Here is a 20,527-nt window from a genome sequence, read left to right on the forward strand (position 1 = left end):
ACGATTTTTTTTTTAGATACTGTCGACCTTCTGACTACATTTAGCGCTTCATTTCATACCCTCATGAGAAATGTTTAGTCGACCCCACTTCGTTTTCAGACAAATCACATGACAAAGTGACGCACATTGTGTCAAAATGTATTTGCTTGAAAATGCAGGGTTAAACGAATGAAACGGTTCCTCCACAAACAAAAATTGCTTGTCGAACCTATTTTCATGAAGACAGTGCCCCTTTAAACGGAGATTAACAAAGACCTTGTATGTGGATATAATATGCATGCGCAGGGTACTACCTCTTTTTTTAACTCCCACCGGAGACAGTTCTCAGATCTTATCTGGCTTAAACAGGTCAAAGGTTTCCCAGTGTCCCCTGAGTGGAGCAAAATGCAAAAGGGTGCAGCATTATGCACGTCAGTCACTACGCAACCAACAGGAAACCAGACGATTAAAATGTGTTGTCTTAAAGTTTGACCCCAGTTCTAGTTCTGAAGTTATGTTTTTGTTCTTCTAGCAAAGGGAATATGGACGTTCAGAGCACAGCTACCTTGAAGCCGCCCAGCAGAGTGCCCCTGCCTCTCCGTCCTGCCACCACCCCCCGCGCCAGCCTTCCCCTCCCCACCCCCCGCCCCCGACTCAACTCCCTGGAGGTTGAGGGGATGTTCAAGCTGATCGAGTGGAACACACAGCAGCAGAAAGTTGAACACCACAAGCAAATTAACATGGAAAACCCAAATGTGAGGGTGGGGGGTTGGTCCGCCAAATGCAGGTCCAGAATTTCTTGGGGGAAGTGGGTATCTGTTTCTCTGAAGCAGAGAGATGGGGACTCCCACGATGTTTGCTATCTTTAGTAAGATGTGCCCACCTTGAACTTTCATGACTTGATAGCAATCCATAATGAACTTGACAAGCACTGTTGTCTTGGTCAGTTGAGGGCACCCTTTCTGTCAGTCTTAAGGGACTCAGGCCTGGAAATTCAATGCGGCCCGAAAATATGCAAACTCGTGGCGGGGCATGCACTGCGCATGTGCACGCTCACACGTGCACTCACACACACACTTATAGAGAGATACTGCAGTCTGCAGCCAGGCCCTCAAGGCCCAAAACACTTCTAGGCCTTCCATTGTGATCATCTCAAATGTCCTGAATGGCCTGGCAACTCTCCATCTCCCGAACTGTAGCTACCGAAGAATCGCTTTGTAGGAGCACTAGTGTGGTCATCTGAGGTGCAATGCACCGTTAAGAGAATATGAGCAGATTAACCATATAACTGTACGGCCCAGTAGCTGTGTAGCACCGGCTACAATGTTAATGTTAGTCTAGAGTAGGGTCTGGTTGGAGAAGTACACATCATGTTAGTGCTCTGTTGTCTGTGTGAATAAATAGCATGTGCTTCATTTCATATTAGTCTCTACATCTACAGTATATTGCTATCGACTCACCCAACAAATAAACATGCAACCAGTTCGCGAGCAAAGCGACCCTGCTGTAGAACACGACAACTGGCAACGAGGATGAACCACGACCAGTCGACGATACCAAGGAAAGCCGCGAAAACTCAACTCTAGTGAATCCACTGTGCCTTGCAGGATGATTGTAAGTACAGCCCTCACCGTGGTCGTCAAAGTTATCCCCCTCCAATATGCCATAATTTGGCCGCATCGAACCGTTTGATCGGACCACCTATGACTGGTCACATTATATTGAATGCCTCACGTTTTTCTCTTTGGTCAACGATATATCGGGGAAGAAGAAGTGGGCAATCCTCTTATTTACATGTAGCAATAAAACATACAGCCTAATTTGTAGTCTAATGGCACCCAATGGCCCAGATTCCAAGAGCTTTGATGCGTCGGTAACAGCGCAGCGTTTTAAATTAAATTCAAGGTGTCGCGCCCCTGGAGAGTCAGGCGCTTGCTATGTAGCAGCCTTAAAACAACTGACAGAGCACTGTGAGTTCAGGACGTTGATTAATGACATGTTAAGAGACCGATGAGTGTGTGGGATTAACGAAGACGCCATTCAAAAAAGGTTGTTGTCAGAAACCAATTTAGATTTCAGCAAGGTGCTAGAGTCGGCACTTGCAATGGAAAAGCACAGTCAAGGACTCAGAAACAATCAAGGGAGCACAAAATGGCGGCGTCCTTTGTGTTGGGAGGGGGGCAACAGATAGAAATGGCTTGGGAGCGCAGGGCTCCATGGAAAGGTGGGAAACAGCCGCCATTAACAGACCAGCAAGAAGCAATGGTTTAATGGATAAAGATCACGCTAATAATAGCAAACATGGAACCAGACAGCCTGCAAACGAACAACAATTTAAAGGAACCAAGTATTTCTGCTGCCATCGCAAAGGGCACTTTATGCAATATTGCAAAGACAGATTGAGACAAAACTTCAAACAAAAGGGCAGAAGTCGTGAAATTTATATAATGGAGGAACCAGAAAAAACAGAGTCGGAAATTTACTCGCTACACAACTTAAAAATGGGTAAAACAGAGCCAATCTACATGACAGTAGAAGTCAACAGAAAACCCATCCAAATGGAGGTGGATACAGGCACATCCACGACAGTTATAGAGGAACACATGTTTAAGTATCTGAATGCAGGAGGCCACTCACTAAAGCTGGAAAACTCAGGTGTTAAATTAAAGACATATACTGGTGAAGACATACAAGTAAGAGATACATGCAAGGTTCCAGTCCAATATAGAAGCCAGTCTGCTAATCTTCCCCAAACGGTGATAGAATGCAGAGGACTGAGTCTCCTCAGAAGAAACTGGTTAAGAGAGATCAATCTGCAGAGATTACTGAGATCTCAATCAGAAGCATGAAATGTTGCTGTTTGGAAAAAAGAGCATATAAAGACTCAACAGAAGGAACCCGTAGAGCTGATGCATCAGGACAGAGTCCGAATTGAAGTCAGTAGCCTCCAAAAAGAAAAAGAAAACCTGCTAAAGGACTTTCGCATTTTGCAAGATTCCCTCAGATTCCAACTTGTACCACTAAGAAGGTACGAGGAAGAACAGGGATAATTCAGCACATCTCTAGCTGAGATGAAGAATCAATTAGCCGAGAAAGCACAACAATACCGAGGCCAGAATATTGCTGTCGGCGTGCGGGGGTGGGCCCGACGCGCAAAATGACGCGAGATGATGTCAGGCGTGTGTCCCGATGTCATCGCATGTCATTCCAATATTGCATTCGGCGGGTACGCGCCAGAGGCGGCTGCGCGCCCGCCAAACTGTCAAAGACCTAGTAAGGCCATTAGGAAAGTAATTTAGCTAATCAACAGCGCTGCCCGTCCAACCTTAAGGTTGGCGGGCAGGCAAAGAGCCCAAGCGGCCTTCGCGTTTTTCAGGAAACCTCATCCACGGGCAGGATGAGGTTTCCTGAAAGTTTAATAAAATAATTAAATAAAATTTGCGAGATGCACAAACATGTCCCAGTTCGTGTGACACTGTCACATGAGGGGACATGTTTAAATAATTTTTCAGATCATTTATTCAAAATTTTCATTACCAACTTAATCTCCCTGCGGAAGAGCACAGGCCCCGACTCTCCCTCCTCTCCCCCCCCCCCACCCCCAGCCCACACAGGTAGCGCTGAGCATTACCGGCTGCGTATTACACTGGGCAGGCCTTAATTGGCCCGCCCACATAAAATGGCGGCGCGCAGCCAATTGCGGGTGGCGATCGGCTCCGTGCCCGCCCCCACCTGCTCTTGCCCAGCCCGTCCAACTTAAGTAAGATGCAGCCGCTAATTCTCCAGGAAACAACTAACAGATATGAAAAAGAACTGGAAGAGCTGAAGAATCAGCTACGTGGAAGCCAAGAAGTTCTAAAAAAAAAGACCCCTGAGTTTTAAAAGGAGCTGATAGACGAGGAAATGCTAGAAGACTCAACCACTGAGTTCACTCAAGTTGAGCTCATAACTGAACCTCGTCTGGCCAATAGGGAAATTGAAAAGAAAGCCGAGATTAAAGCCAGCGCTGCCAAGAAGAAAACCCATCAAAAGAAGAAACATAGGAGGAAAAAGCAGAATTACTAACAAGGCCCCAGAATTTTCCTTTTACACGGCAGGCAGCTGATCATTCCGTGTTGAATTTAGCCTTGCCCAGCATCCTAATTCTCAGAACCTGCCCGACAATTGCCTTTCATATTGTTGAACTAGGAGGGGAGGGGCAGCAGGAGTGCATGTGATGGGGCCCGAAAGAGTGTGAAAACATTTTCGTTGGAGTCTACACCACAGGTAGAAGGAACTCCTCTTGCTTTGGAAGTGCCTGTAGGGCCCGTTGAACCTGAGAGAGTCAAAGAGGCAAACTTACCAGTTCCCACTGAGGAGCCTAGTGGACAGAGAACTCCTGAGGGGGAGGCCTCAGATAAACCATCTCGAAGTCACAGAGCTACGATGGTCGACACGTTTTGAAAGGCTCCTGAGGGACTGAATTTGTAAATAGTTTATTTATGTAAATAGTTAATATATTGTAAATTGTACTTTCAACGAAAGGGGAGGAATGTGGTAATCTGAGGTGCAATACATTTTTAAAAGAATGTGGGCAGATTGACTACATGACTATACGACCCAATAGCTGTGTAGCGTGGGCTACAATGTTAATGTTAGTCTGGAGTAGTGCCTGGTTGGAGAAGCATACATCATGTTAGTGCTCTGATGTGTGTGTAAATAAATAGCATGTGCTTCATTTCATATTGGTCTCTGCGTCTGCAGTATATTGTTATCGACTCACCCGCCGACAGATAAACACGCAACCGGTTCACAAGCGAAGCGACCCCGGAGTAGAACATAACTAGGTTAGTTAAGTGAGGGCACAAGACTGGCACTAGGGGTTTCCACAAGATGAGTGATAATTCTGGATGTTGATTATTAGCAAATACAAAGTGAGTTGTTGTAATTGATTTTCTTCTGGGTTTGGTGTTAATATTATTAATAAAGTGAGGAAGCTCAAATGGTGATTGACAGGATGGTAGTTATACGGATGGAAGGGTGGTTGGTGTATGCGGGAGAAAGGATTGGTTTAGGGGAAGTGCTCTTTATTGAGCTGTTCTCTGAAAACTTTGGCAGCAAAGGGGACTGGTGGGCGATGCTACTCTCTTTCTTCCTGCTGCCCTTCTTCTTCCTTCTCCTCCTCCACTTCTTCCTGCCCAGGTGGTGCTAAGGGCTGGTCTCCCTTGAGTTGCCAAATAATGCAGCACACCATGAAGTGGAGGTCAGCAAGAGGACAGTTTAATTTTTTTTTAAATGTTAACTGGCCCTGTGAAGCCAGGAGGGTCTGGAGAACTGCTCCAACCGCATAATATCCTGATTGCATTCCCGTTCCACCCATCCCACACACATTGCCCACTCCGACACGTATCTAAAGCCACTGCCAGAGAAGCAAACAGTATTCTTTTTTTATTCTTTCATGGGATGTGTGCATTGCTGGCAAAGTCAGTATTTGTTGTCCATCTCTAATTGCTCTTAAGAAGGTGGTGGTGAGCTGCCTTCTTGAACCACTGCAGTCCATCTTGTGCGAGTACACCCACAGTGGTGTAAGGAAGGGAGTTTCAGGATTTTGATCCAGCAGCCATGAAAGAACAGTGATAAACTGGTAGCTCCAAGTCAGGATGGTATATGACTTGGAGGGGAACTTGCAGGCGGTGGTGTTCCAATGCATTTGCTGCCCTTTTCCTTCTAGGCGGTAGAGTTTGTGGGTTTGCAAGGCGCTGTCGAAGGAGGCTTGGCGAGTTGCTGCAGCGCAGCTTGTCAATGGTACATAATGTTGCCAATGCGCGTTGGTGGTGGAGGGAGTTAATTGTTTAAGATGGTGGATGGGGTCCCAATCAAATGGGCTGCTTTGCCCTGGATGGTGTTGAGCATCTTGAGTGTTGTTGAAACTGCACTCGTCCAGGCAATTGGGGAGTATGCCATCACACTTCTGACTTGTGCCTTGTAGATGTTGGGCAGAGTTTGGGGAGACAGGAGGTGAGTTACTCGCTGCACAATTTCCAGCCTTGACCTACTCAAAATGGGCAAGCTGCTTCTGGAGTCGTGGAATAGGTAGTGGCAGTTCATCTAAGTGATATCAGTGAGGTTTGAAAACCAATGTTGGGCTGCCCTCAGGCCTTTGGATTTGGACACAAATTCATAGCGGCTATTTCAGGCTCAGCAGTGGGCCTGAAGCAGGTTCAACCGCCCCTACCCTCTCACATCTCTGATGCCCCCTCCCTGAGTGAAAAATCCAAGATTCTTCAATCTTTCCTCATATCACTAGAGACCATTCTCACGGCTCTGCTCTGCATTGCCTTCAACATTTGAATTTTGCTTTTGTTCCTTGGCTCTCTAAAAGAATTAATCAGATTGTAGATTCCTGTTCAATACAATAACAAAAATGAGCATGAACACAGCAGGCATTCATGCAGCATCTTCCATGTAGAGAAACATCCCCAGGCACTTGCAAGGTGTAAGGGGTTGGGGGAGTGGGGCACCATTCAGAGGAGGAATGGATGCCAAACTGAAGAAGCAGCTATCAAGAGCTGTAAAGATGTGGATTTTGATGGTCTTAAAGGAGGAGAGATGGGTGGAGAAGAAAAGGGGCTTAGGGAAGAAATTCCAGAAGGTGGGACCTTAACAACTGAAAACAGTGTTACCAATATTGGGTTACAGTAATCCCTCGTTTAGCATGCCTAATATGTTCCCGGAAAATGGCATGCTAAATGGAAATGTGCTTTAAAAAAAATTCACATATTATGACATGTAATAAGGGTGTGTTAGGTTCCTGACCTGACTGCTTCTCCTGTCGAACACAGGGATCACTTGATGGCGGAGAGTGGAAAATGGCGAAGAAATCTCGGTCGGCAGTAACAAAGATGCAGAGAAGGTGAGGAGTCCAGAGTCCCAGGATCAGTACTGGACCCAGAATCTCAGGGCCACTAGTAGGCCCAGAATCCAGGCACCTTTACTAGCTGTTAGCAGGGAGAGGGCCCCAGGAAAGCCAAAAGCCCAGCTCTGGCCAGAGTTACCATCAGGAGAGCCCGGAGGGTTTTTACAGGCAAACAGCCTGAGCGGGGGACAGGAACAGAAATATCCTGTAGCAATGGGAGAAGCTGGGAATGGGCCCCCATCCCACTGGGAGAGGCTAGGAATTGGTCTGTGCCCAATCAGGAAAGCCCAGGAATCATTCACAAATAACGGGAGCATATTGTACCCAGCCCCCTGAGGCTTACCAACTGCGTGAAACCGAACATGGCTGGCAGTATTATTTGAAACGTTCCCTAATTTGAAACCCACTCTAAAACGAGAGCATGTTGTTGGAAAGAGCTCTAAATGGGGGATTAATACATAGTGAATATGTGATGAATAAAAGGCCACACTTGGAGGAACAAAGTGTTTAGGGAGTAGAAAGTTAGCGCTGAAAGAGATGGATGGGGTGCAGGAATGGAAGAATTTAAACATAGGGGTAATAATTTTACATTTAAGCGATTGGGACCAGGAGCCATTATAGGTAGCAAGGACGGGGTTCATGAGTTTTGAATAAGCTTAAGTTTGCAAAGGGAGAATGATAGGAACTTGTCAGGGCAGCATTAGAACAATCAAATGTGGACATGACGAAGGCATGACTGAAGGCTGCAGTGACTTGGACCGAAGTGGAGGTGGATTGTGTTAAAAAGATTAGGCAAAGAGGAAATGGGAGGAGTAGGAGCAATGGTAGAAGCTCCCCTCAGGTTTGAATGTTACACCGAGATTTCAACAGTCCGGCTCATCTTAAGACATTGGCCTGAATTTTCATAAAAACAGAGGGTCTCCCGCTTAGCCAAAATGACGCCGGATCCCTGATTTCAAAAATTCCACCCCGGAACCTGGCAACCATCATTTTCATGGGTGCGGGGGGTGTAGCAGGGGGCAGGTTATAGTTTACACACCCATGGTTCATGGAGCCAGCTGCACATATTAAAGTGCAGCTGCCTTCAAACAGATCCAATTTTCGCTGGTGGGATGTCCAAATCACGACTTGTGGATTTTAGACTTTTCAGGACAAGGTCTGAAGCTGCTGGAATTATTTGGAAAGGTAGTTTATCCTTTTGGAGAGGTAGGGTACCTTTATGGATAGGTCCGGGGACATTTTTGGGGGAGGCAAGGTGCCCTTTGGGAGAGGCCAAGTGCCCTTTGGGATTGTTTAAAGTAGACATGAATGTGCATAAAAAGCTCATTGGAACTGTCATGGGATTTAAATCTCCTGGCCTTTAAATTTAAAACAAAGCAGCCTGCGGTTTAAAAAATATTGCTTGCTAATTCATTCTGCCTGTTGACATAAGCCTGAGGGTTATTATTATAAGATTTGTGCTGCAGGACTGATTCCATAACCTATCATTATCATAGCGGGGTGCCTGTCAGTTCATGGACTTATTGATAGCTCCAAGTTGTTATAAAGTCTTTGGTGTGGAACTATGAAGATAAATATTTGTTTTATAAGAGTTTAAGCTCTTGAATGAAATGTTTGTTTTATAAGGGTTTAAGCACTTGAATGAAATGTTTGTTTTATAAGGGATTAAGCACTTGAAGGAATGTACATATAATGAATGCATTTTAATGAATGTGTTTTTTTTAATAGTGAAGTCATCAATAGACACTTATAAATTTAATTTATTTAATCTCAACATGGGCCCTGAGGCCTGCCCATTGTGGATACTGGGTGAGTTAGCATGCAGGGTATAAGGGCAAATGGTGATGGATGATGGGGAATGGGTTGGCATGAGTTGGGACCAAGTTGGCATAGGGGCTATAAGGGCCAAAGGAGTAATTAGAGGAGCATAGGTTGGCATGTAGGGTATGAGGGGCTATGGGGGATGGGCAGAGGGGCATGAGGTAGCATGGATTGGCATGGATGGGGCATGGAGGGTGTGAAGGGTGAGGGCTAAATGGCTGTTTTATGTTTTAATTGTTTTTTTGATTAGCTGCGACCAAATCCCAGAGCATCGAGGGTAGGCCTTTCACACAGCCTTGCCTCCACATCCAACAGCCCCTGCGGCTGCCTCTGAGCTCTTTCCAGGGGTAGCGGGCCCAGATCCTCTTAACCCTGTTAACGCCCTGCCCGGGAACGAAAATCCGACTCTCTCCCAAGTCGGGTTTGCAGAGCTGGGAATTTCCCTGACTCTGCGCTCCTGAAAATTCAGGCTAGTGTGCGGATAGGGCTGAGGCAGTGACAAGGGTGTGGAATTTGTAAATCATGTACCTTTTGTGATCCAGGGCTGCTATCTTCTAGCAACTGTTGCTCTGTTTGATAAAGGGCATTGCTGCCATGCTGTGCGGCTGAAAGTTCTTCTGTGCTGTTCAGAAGATCATGGGATTATTTTGAATGGGGAAAGCTGTTCGCCCCAGATTGATTCATCCATCCAGATGTAGCTACATAATGCAGGCCATTGGAACTTTAGAAAGGATGGAGGTACTTGGAAAGGAGGAGAAGCAGTAATATTAATAAAAAGACAGAATGGTCGCAATAGACTGCAGTAAAGGTCATCAGGCCACGGAGAAATATTATTTTAATAAGTATTACTTATTCTCATGACATGGGCATTGCTAGAAAGACGAGTATTTATTGTACATCCCCAGTTGCCTTTGAAGTGGTAGTGGATGACCCGCCTTCTAGAACCGCTGCTGTCTATGACAGAAGATACTCCCACAGTGCTGTTAAAGAAGGCAGTTCCAGGATTTTAACCCAGCAACCATAAAAGAATGGCGAGGTACGTCCAAATTGGAATGGCGTGTATCTTGGATGGGAACTTAAGAGGAGTTGTCTTTATCTCATTGAAACGTACAAAATTTTTACAGGGCTCAACAGGGTAGCGTCAGAAAGGATGTTTCCCCTAGCTGGAAGGCCTAGAACCAGGGTGCACAGTCTCAGGATAGAAGGTAGGCCATTTAGGACTGAGGTGAGGAGGAATTTCTTCACTCAAGAGGGTGGTGAATCTTTGGAATTCTCCACCCCAGAGGCTGTGGAAGCTCCAAGACGGACAATCAAGACAGAGATGGGGGGAGGTGGTGGCATAGTGGTATCGTTACTAGACCAGTGTTCCAGAGACCCAGGGTAATGCTCTGGGGACCTGGGTTCGAATCCCACCACAGCAGATGGTGAAATCTGAATTCAACAAAAACCTGCAATTAAAAGTCAAACAGTGACCATGAAACCATTGCTGATTGTTGCAAAAATCCAATTGGTTCACTAATGTCCTTTAGGGAAGGAAACCTACTGTCCTTACCTGGATACCCACATCCCATAAATGAATATAAAAAAAACATGCTGCCACTGTTGTCATATCTTCTCCAATTCATGCTAATTTCTGAACTGCTTCTTCCTGTTCCACCTAGTTTGGTGTCATATGAAAATTTAACTATTGGGTTTCTCAACCCAGATCATTGATGTTAATTAGAAACAATAATGGTTCCAGAACTGAGTCCAGCGGGCCACAACTTACACCCCTAACCCACAACCATCATTTGCCTCTCACTGCCCCCGCCATTGCAACAGCCTCGAGTAACTTTTCAAATGAATACTTATTCTTTTCGGTCTTTCAGCCAGTTTCTCATCCATTCCCAGAGATTACCCTGAATCCCCAGAGCTCTGAATCTAATTAATATTCTTCCATGGTAGAACGTTGTCAAAGGGCTTTTGAAAGTCAAGGTGCAGCATGTCCCAGGGATTTCCAGAGTTGTCACTTCCTCAAAAGAGTTGAGTAGGCTGGATCTTCCCCATCTGTATTCATGAACTGTTAACTAGACCATTGTGACTTTCTGCCTGTCTTTCATTCAGTTAGCTGGTGTCAGTTCTGAGTCAGAGTTCATGACTCTTTTTCTGTCAGTTTTCTTCTGCCCTCCTCCCTCTCACTATGCCCAGGCAATTCGGCACGATTTTCACTTGATTGGCCTTAACAGTCCTTAAGAAGGAATGTTCCCCCACCCCTTCCGCTATTCTTTCACATATTCCAGGATGGGAGAAAGACAGAGTAATGGTGTGTTATTGCTTCCTAGTCTTTGTCACCTTCAGATCCTCATAAGTTTTGAACTAATAAGAATCATGAAGTTTTCTGCATTGGATTTGAAGTGATTTAGTTTTGTTATTGCTGCCCTCACTATCATTTATCAGATATGATATCATTGCACTGTATATTGGAAGATTAGAACTAACTTCCTTTTTTTAAAACCATATGCAGGTCATGCATTCTAGATTTTGGGCAATGATTTCTGTGGGCAGAAGGGTCTGTCAGAAGAACTTCTGCTTCAACAACAGTGAAGAATTGATTTCAATATTTAATTAGCAAATAGTAGCACAATTTTTAGACATTTTGTTTATGGAAATTGTCATATGGAATTTATTTTTTACTTTCTCTTCATAACACAGTAAGCTGCCAAGCAGATTGCTGTGAACAGATTATTATGCCTGCAAAACCAAATGTTGCAGTTATGCTATGTGACGCAAGCGAGGAACGCAGTAACCCATTCATGTGAAATTCCTCTCTTCTGTTTTAGTGCTCTCAACACATTTATTCTAAACAGGCTAATAACAACTTTTGTTACATTAGTAAGCAAAGGAATTTCAAATGAATGTGTTGGTCTGCTCTTCACCAGTGTTGTACATGGCGCTTTCAACCCCCAGGTATTTAATAATCTCAATCACCTAATCAGAAAAATTAGTAACTCTGTGATTATGTTGGGCATTGTTACAATAATCTACAATAATCTCAGGAGGTTGATGGAACTGCATGAGAAGCGTCTCTTTGCGGTGGTCTCACATCTCTTGCCTAAAGTCATTTTAAAATTGAGACTGACAAATGTTGATTGGCGTGCAGCTCCTGCCACCAATGGCACAAAGATGGTGGCTTGTCAAGATCCAGGACCCAATGGCACATTGTCACGGATTCTATGAGCTGCCATTGGTCTCTGATTATCTTAATGGCAAGGTAGTTTCGAGGAACATGAGCACCAACAAGCAAGGAGGGGGCAGACCTGAGGGTGTTGTCCTGGGTTCATATAAGTTAATGCAAAAATGTCTCGAGTATGTTGCAGTGACTCTATATCCAAGATACAATAGACTGTCAAATGTGAAGTCAAAATTGCTTCTCATTGATACAATATAGTCCAACGAGTCTTTTAAAACCTAATAATGCAGAGGTAGAAATACCCAGCATAAACAAAAGATGCTATTTATATGTGCCGATGTATTTCCGAAATTTTTGGTTTTTTTTATTTCAAATCTCTAGCATCTGCCAATTATTTTTATATGGACTAATACTATGGCCGGATTGTATTTCATTTGTGCTAGTCATACAAGTCAACAGATACTAATCTATATTTATTTCCTCATTGTTGATACTGAACAACATAAAATATGAACATGCAAAACTGCCGGGCAGGAAAAGACCAGCTCCACACCATGACGGTTGGACCATCATGATTAAACATTTCTTCCCTCCTCCCAACTCCCACCTGCCCCCGCAGCCACATAATCTCTGGGGAGAAGCAAAAAAAACCAGAGAAAACCCTGCTGCTTTCATGGAGTGTGTCACACCATCTTGTTTTGTGCCTGATACTAATTGCCTTAGCGATGTGCACCACAACTAATCAAAAACACTGACCATTCGAGAGGCATTGTTAGGACTTTAAAGTCATAAGTGACTGAATGTTTTGGTCAGTGAAATAGGGTAATTCCAAGATAGTAAAATGTTTGAGCCTTGTTAACATCATTATAAATCTGACTCTTCTAGCTGCTTTCTATGTCACAGTACCATTCAGGCAGCAACCAGTCCCACCATAGGCAAATTTTATTCCACCACTAGTCAGAAGTAAAAGCAAAATCAAACTTCTCTGCACTTGCTAGTCTTTTCAGCATGTTAGATTTAAGAGGTGTACCCACACGAATACCTATGTGTCTCCAATAAGCGGATTCATCAGAAGCAGGAAAGGTTTCCCTCATTGAGCACTCTGGTGAGGTGAGTATGAGGTGCTCTCTGTATAATCACAGATGGTTTTGTCAGTTTCTCTGGTTTGCCAGGATTCATTTTCTGAGACTGGAGAGTTGACTGCTTGATAGGTGTGAATCCTGCAGCAGTTGTCTGTCATATTCAGTATGTGATTAATGTTAACGCAAAAACAAATATTGTAGATGCTGGGATGCTCAGGAGTTCTGGCAGTGTCTGTAGAGAGAAAAAGAGTTAATGGGCTGAATTTTGCCCTCTTTGGTGTGCAGTGGGACATGAGTTGGCATGTTGCCAGTGGCAGCCAATTAAGAGGCTGCCACCATCCAATTAAGGGGTGTCCTTGAACGAGGTGAGTGCGTTTAAGGGAAACCGGTAGCCTGGTGGAGATTGCGTGGCGGGTGGGAGAGTGGGGCGGTGGTGGGTGGGTCATGAAGCACCGATGGTGCCGTTATTGCAAGGGTGGCATTGCCACTGGCAGGCCCCTCTGTGGGCCATGGAGCAGCCATCAAGGAGGCCCATCTCTGCAGAACCTCCCAGAGGCACTGGCAGGCCTTCCCTACATGGGCAAAATGCCTGTAGAGATGGGATGTTGCCCTTAATTGGTGATTTAAGTGACTCACTTGGCCGCCTGGTGGACGTCCAAGCTGCCAAGTTTCCTAATACTGGCAATGAGTTCCTGCACCTCACCAAGGCTCCGTAGACCGCAATCTCCAAACCCACAATCGCTACCATCTAGAAGGTCAAGGGCAGCAGACACATGGGAACACCACCACCTGGAAGTCCCCCTCCAAGCCACTCACCATCCTGACTTGGAAATATTTCACCATTCCCTCACTGTCGCTGGGTCAAAATCCTGGAACTCCCTGCCTTAACAGCACTGTGGGTGTACCTATAACACACAGACTGCAGCGGTTCAAGAAGGCAGCTCACCACCAGCTTCTTGAGGGTAATTAGGGATGGGCAATAAATGCTGGCCCAACCAGCGACACCCACATCCCATGAATGAAAAAAAAATGGCATGGCAGCCGGAAGACATCAGCCTCCCCTCCCAATGTCTACCCACCCACCCCCTATTGTTATGCCATCCCTTTCATCCCCCAGACCATCACCAATACACTGTGAAAATTTAGCCCAACATTTCAGGTCTGTAATCTTTCATCAGAACTGAGAAACATTAGAGATGCAACAGGCTTTAAGCAAGTACAGAGGCAGGGGATGCAGGGAGGTGGAGAAAGGGACATAATAGAGAGCCTGAGATAGAGTAGAAGACAGAAGAGAAGTAAATAGTTGATGGTGCAAGGCACAAGGGAGTGGTAATAGGACAAGTGGAAAAAATAAGGATGTGTCCAACTGGGAGACATTAGAGATGTTGCTGACTCCTGCCTGGAAAGACCTATACGAAGAATTTAATGGCCATGGTCACCTTCACAGCCACTGCCAGTGCCGTCCTCGCCCTGTTTATAGCTGCAAAAGGCAGCAGGTTTCAGTAAATACTCCTCCATAAAACTGCTCCATGTCACACTGAGGTTGATGTAAGTGAATTATTCCCTGAAGACCCTGAGTCAGTAAGACCTTCTGTTGAGAGCCCTTCTATCCTTCCTTCTCCTCCCTCTGAAAGCAGTTTGCCCTCTTGTTTACTGTCTCTGCTTAACCTCCCTGACAGCATGTCAACGGAGATGGTAACTCCAGCACCCATAACTGGAAGCAAACGGTCTGAGCAGAACCCTAGAAATCTGAACCAAGGCCTCCACCACTCCCTCCAGACTCCAGTAGGAAACTCGCAGCACTTTGAGAAACTCAGCAGAAGCCAATAGAAAACAATCAGAAACTAGCCTGAAAGTAAAAACTGAATATGCTGGAAATACTCAGCAGGTCTGGCAGCATCTGTGGAGAGAAAAATAGAGTCCCTCTTGCTGTTGAATGGGATGGTCAGCTGTGTGAGGTTAATAAACGCCGTTAGTGGGAGCATTGAGGATAAAAACGGCACCGCTGGAGTCAAATCAGGGTTACACGCTGGTTGAAGTCACACTTTGCTTACTTTACAGACTTCCGGAACACACTGCTAACACCTGTACCAAGAGACTCACCCAAATGACGTCTAGCGCAGGCTGCACCAGAAGTGTGTGCAGCGCAGATGCCATTTTGCACCCAAAACAGCACCTGTAGCCAAAGATATGAGCGCTGACGAGCCAGAATTTTCTGGCCCAGATTTTTGAAATTGGTATCAACACCTTACTTAAAACTTTAAATTCTATGAATACTTTGCTGACTGTACCTCTTGAATTCCTGTTATCACATTTCATCGCACAATTTGGGGGAATATTAATTCATACAATTAAAATGGAATGGATCCATTTCCTGCCTGTTCCCGCTCATTTCTGACTTTTAACATCATTGGATGGGTTGCCCACTGGACTCCAGCGGGAGCCTCATGTACAATTGCTTATCACCTTCCTATGATGTCAGTATGATCCCAATGACATTTTAACTGGTAAGCAGGTAAACTCTTCAATGTTTACTAGCTAGGCTGAAGCAAATCAGCAGCTGCTGAGAAAGACAAAGTGGCTGTCCCAGGAGACGAGAAAGTCCTTTGTAGAGCCAGAAGGAACAATAACATCACTCTTGACTTATGCAGTAGAAAACTACTGTGTTAATAAGTGAATTACTAATTGAATACCAATCAAACTCAGTTATTAGAAACCTCATACCTGTATTAGAAGCCTCACATTACAACCAACTTTTTCTCTGGTCCGATCTGAAGATAAAATAGTTAACAGATGAAACATTAAAAGGTCATTTTGCTTGAGAGTAATTGGAAACGCGCTTTCCCAGAAGCAGTATATTTTGGCTAGTTTTACTTGAACAGTACTTTTCATGAAAAGATGATGTCCATCATTTCTCATTTTTATCCCTCTGATTCCTCTTCCTCCCTTGCAACCACCCTCCCTGTGAAAAATGGTGTATCTAATCTCAAATGGTGGAAATAAACCATAGAGGTAATTTGATCAGTTCCTGAATGTCAGATTGTGCCAGTGAAAGGATAATAGACCAAAGACTTGAGTTGTGATGTAGCGAGAAACTAGAAATACAATTGAAAACAGAGCAGTCATGTTACTTTTTCTCTTGGTTATACTGAAAACACCCAAATCAAAACTGAATCTACAGTTAACCACAGTAACTGCCTCCTACATGGTGCCTGCTGAGTGTTCACTAACCCAATGGTTGCTAATGAAAACCAATGATAGATGGCAACTAATAATATCATTCAAGGCAATCAACTACATTATAGTTTCATACATTCTACTGGTCACTTTAAATGATCATATGGAGCCATGATTTACCTTATTACCAGATATGACATTCTTTTGCTGGAGACGGACCTGCTGTTTGTCGTCAGCTGTCCCTTGATTCAAGGATGATGTCTCCTCAGGGTCACCAGTTTCTGCCAGTTTTCATGTGGCTGTACAGGCTGATTCTCAACCCACAGATCTTTGGGCACATGGGGTAGGACGTCCTGCAAGGTAGTGGGATCTGGAGTGCAGGATTTGCTTTCTTTTCTTTCCTTCTTTGCCATCATTCTGCCTCATCATTAAGATCTGCTGTTAATGTGTAAGATTAATGCTCATCTGAAGCTGATTCACATACATTATTGGATTGCAGAATTAAAAGATGATAGCAATGCAATAAAAATTCAAATGGTCTTCTAGCTTTATTTTTACCAAGAGAATGCTCAAGAACATTGTGTAGAAAAGCTGGGTAGAGCACCTTGCATATTTATAACATCATCCAAGTATACCCATCTGTCCTGTCTTTATTCACCATGTCATTTATTGAGATTCAAACCCTAGGAGCTTGGTATTAATATGTTTTTTAGAAAGAGCCAAAATAACTTGCTCTTCTAGTGTCTTCTTAGAAGTACAGGTGTATATGTTTTTGGAGCTGTCGATACCAGCAGTTCTCATATATCACCCACATAGACGGACTTCTGAGTTTTCAGGTCAGAGTTTTCTGACTTTCAAGTATCAGTCAAAATAAAACTTATTTGCTTAAACTGGTACCTGACCTATTCATGCACATAGAACAGCACTAAAAAAACTTACGGTGTTAGCTTAACAAGATAAAATGCCCTATAATTACTTCATTACCTTAGCAACTGTCATCACTGGCATTTGGTACATCGTACAGGACTAAGAGGTCAAGTTCACAGGGATTTAGTATTTGGAAAGCAATGAACATTCCCAATAAAGCAGGCCAGGAAATTAACATCTCTGATTTCTCGACAGTTCAACTTAAATTCTTCACTTTCATTTCCACCAATCTTCCAAGGATGGAACATGCATTCACCACTCGGCCAGACCAAGTCCACGGCACAGAATGTATCTTTATTTCTGGGTGGGTACCTCAATCACCTCCCTAACTTCTGAAAAGGCACTGTTAGACTGCTGTTGTGGCTCTATATTGGTATGAGGCTGTGTCCATTAGTTGCTTGTGAAATGTTTTGCATCACATTGATAACAGTACAAAGTTACCACGAGTACAAAATGATATAGGTTAATGAGTGAGCAAGAACTTGGCAGATAGAATATTATGCGGGGAAGTATGAAGTTATCCTTTTGGTAGGAAAAATAGAAAAGCAGAATATTTTTTGAATTGTGAGAGACTGTGAAATGTTGGTATTCACAGGGACCTGGATGACCTTGTACGTGAATCACAGAAAGTTAACACGCAAGTATAGCAATCAATACAAAAACAAATATTTGTATTAGAAATTTGTATTTGGAAATACAAATGCTACATTTGCCCATATTACATAGAGATTGGAGTATAAGAATAAAGATGTCTTACTTAATCTTATAGGGTTGAGCACACCTGGAGTACTATGTACAGTTTTGGTCTCCCTACCTGAGGAAGGATATACTTGCCTTAGAGGGATGCAGTGAAAGTCCACTGAGATGAGGGAATTGTCCTATGAGAAGAGATTGAGTAAACTAGGCCTATTTTCTCTGATGTTTAAAAGAATGAGAAGTGGTTTTACTGAAACATATAAGGTTCTTATGGAGCTTTACAGGGTAGGTGTTGGAAGGATGTTTTCCCTGGCTCAGGAGTCCAGAATTTAGGGTTCAGGGCACCAGAATAAGGGGTTGGCCATTTTGGACTGAGAGGATAAGAAACTTCTTCACTCAAGGAGTTAGGAGTCTTTGAAACTCTCTCAAGCAGAGAGCTGTGGATGTTCAGTCACAGAATATGTTCAAGATAGATTTTTAGATACTGAAGGAATCAAGGGATATGGGGATAGTGCAAGTTGTGGCTGAGGTAGATCAGCCATGATCTTATTGAGTGGGGAGCAGGCTCGTAAGGCCGAATAGTCAACTGCTCCTAATTCTTATTTTCGTATGTAGTGTGAAGCCTACTTTTTAACCTTTTTTAAAAAAGGATTTGAAAATTAAAGAATCCTCTTGAGCAACTCTTCCAATTACTAGCTGAAAAAAATGGACACCTCTGTAAGCTGTTCTGAATCAGTGAAAATTCGTTGCAGTTGGCAGTAAGTATTGCTGTGAAATTGGATTTGAATATGCATGCTTCAAAGTTCTGTCTCACACAGCTTATATCAATTTAGCAGGTAATGTAACCACAGCTCCTGACCAAGCTTCTGTTAACTACTGTGGGTAGATTCAGCACAAGAACAGTACATCAGTCAGAACTAAGTTGGCATAGGCTTTCTTGAGTTTAATCTAGTGATGACGGTATTGAAGATGCTTTATATTTCATTGGACCGATGTATCTTTTGTATTGTCACTCCATGCATAAGAATGCTCTATTCCTTTTATAATAACATATCCGTGTTATCATAACTCCTAAGAATAACTCTTCACGTAAAAGATTTGCACTAGAGCTTCCCAGTGAGCATGTTTGTGCCTCTTTTGATAACTTATTACTCGTCAGTTTTGTTCTGTGGTGTTTCATAATGTTCATATGAAGGAGGAAACCTCAACCTTGCAGTATTTCATCAGCTACTATTGTGTACCAAATCACATGTTTATTCAGTGACTGAATATTCGAAACAGGAAACAGCAATGGAGAATATGAAGGCAGTGATATAGAACTAGCTGCAAATCTGTATGTTGTCACAAACTTAGCTAGGTCCATGCAGAAAGAAAAACATCCGCTTTTCCAGTACAAAAGGACATCAGGCTCGTGGAATACAGTGAATTGTAAAATGTTTTAAGATCTATAAAGGAAGTTCAGTATTCAGATTTAGGGCAGGCTTTTGCATTTAAACTTTTAAACTCTGATTTATAAGGCCTTGTTTTGTTTTGCAAAACACATTTTCTGCTAAGTTTCACAAATTAAGTTTAAATACAAGAGCTGTGCCTGGGCTTCACAATGAGCCTGCCACAAGAATTAAAATGAATCTCTATTGCTGCAGTGGTAGGAATGTTCATCAGAAGATAGCATATCATTATGCAGTATACAGAGTTTGTTGATCATCGCTTGAAGCAGCCTTCCTGTCAACTAGTTTAAAAAGAAACAGAAGTGGTTCTGAGGCATCTAAGGAAGGAAGTATAGCACCCGTTTTCTTTCAGGCAATGTAGATATTCTCGGTGTTTTGAATCGCTATATTTAGAATGTTTGCGTTTTATTTTTCATTCAAAAGGCAGTGCTAAATTCTACATGTTACCATCAATCAATACAGCCACTATTGCTGCACTCCAAACCTTTTGAAAATCAGTTTGATGCGTTGATTTCTCTATAATTCAGTATTTGATGGCTCTGCTTATGAAAGTGTGCCATATGTATTTCTAATGTATACTAGGGGGGTTTCTTATAGCATTGTTCGTGGGGCCTTAAGCCTGCTCAAGTCTCAAACCTGAGGAATTACCTGCACTATTAGGCCAGTGAATGACACAAATGGAACCACAAAAAGATAGAAGGGCAGTTATCATTGCTTGAAGAAGAAAATCTGGTGAGTCCTGCCATGTAGGTCATGTGATTCCAATGGACCAATTGCTAAAGGGGTAGGCAGAGATTGCACACCAATCAATTTGCAACAAAACTAATGGCAATACAGAGCACATGGATGCCATGGACCAATTCACAGGATCATTGAATATCATAAAACGGTTAAAGCATAGAAGGGAGCCATTCAGCCCATGCTCTGCGAGAGCAGCTTACACACTCCCACTCTCCTGCCTTTTCTCATGGCCCTACATTTTTTTCTCTTCAGATGATTATCCAACTCCCTTTTGAAATCCATGATTGACTCTGCCACCACCACAGTCTCAGGGAGTATATCCCGGATCATAACCATTCGCTGCATAAGAAAGGTTTTTCCTAATGTCGCCATTGCTTCTTTTGCCAATCACCTTAAATTGGTGTCCTCTGGTTCTTGACCCTTCCACAATGGGAGCAGTTTGTCTGTATCTACCCTGTCCAGACCCCTTATGATTTTGAACACCTCTGTCAAATCTCCTCTTAACCTTCCCTTCTCCTAGGAGAACAACCCCACCTTCTCCAATCTATTCACATAACTAAAATTCAGCATCCCTGGAACCATCTCCATGAAT

The 20,527-nt window shown here is 43.6% G+C and overlaps 2 long non-coding RNA genes across 5 annotated transcripts in view; both read left to right on the forward strand.

The window, feature by feature from the left end:
• The window catches only part of LOC144673771 (uncharacterized), a 117,237-nt gene that overhangs the window by 80,414 nt on the left and 16,296 nt on the right, over window positions 1-20,527 (forward strand). For 2 of the 4 annotated variants that reach the window (XR_013574421.1, XR_013574418.1), the window contains 2 exons: window positions 1,421-1,593; window positions 6,801-6,871. This is a non-coding gene — a long non-coding RNA (uncharacterized LOC144673771). The remainder of the gene's footprint in view (window positions 1-1,420; window positions 1,594-6,800; window positions 6,872-20,527) is intronic. The other 2 variants (XR_013574420.1, XR_013574419.1) reach the window with 2 other exon arrangements.
• On the forward strand, window positions 17,151-19,839 carry LOC144673794 (uncharacterized). The gene is made up of 3 exons (XR_013574425.1): window positions 17,151-17,354; window positions 18,396-18,504; window positions 19,792-19,839. It is a non-coding gene; the product is annotated as an uncharacterized LOC144673794 (long non-coding RNA).

This window comes from Cetorhinus maximus, chromosome 3 (assembly GCF_964194155.1).
Source record: "Cetorhinus maximus chromosome 3, sCetMax3.hap1.1, whole genome shotgun sequence".
NCBI lineage: Eukaryota > Metazoa > Chordata > Chondrichthyes > Lamniformes > Cetorhinidae > Cetorhinus > Cetorhinus maximus.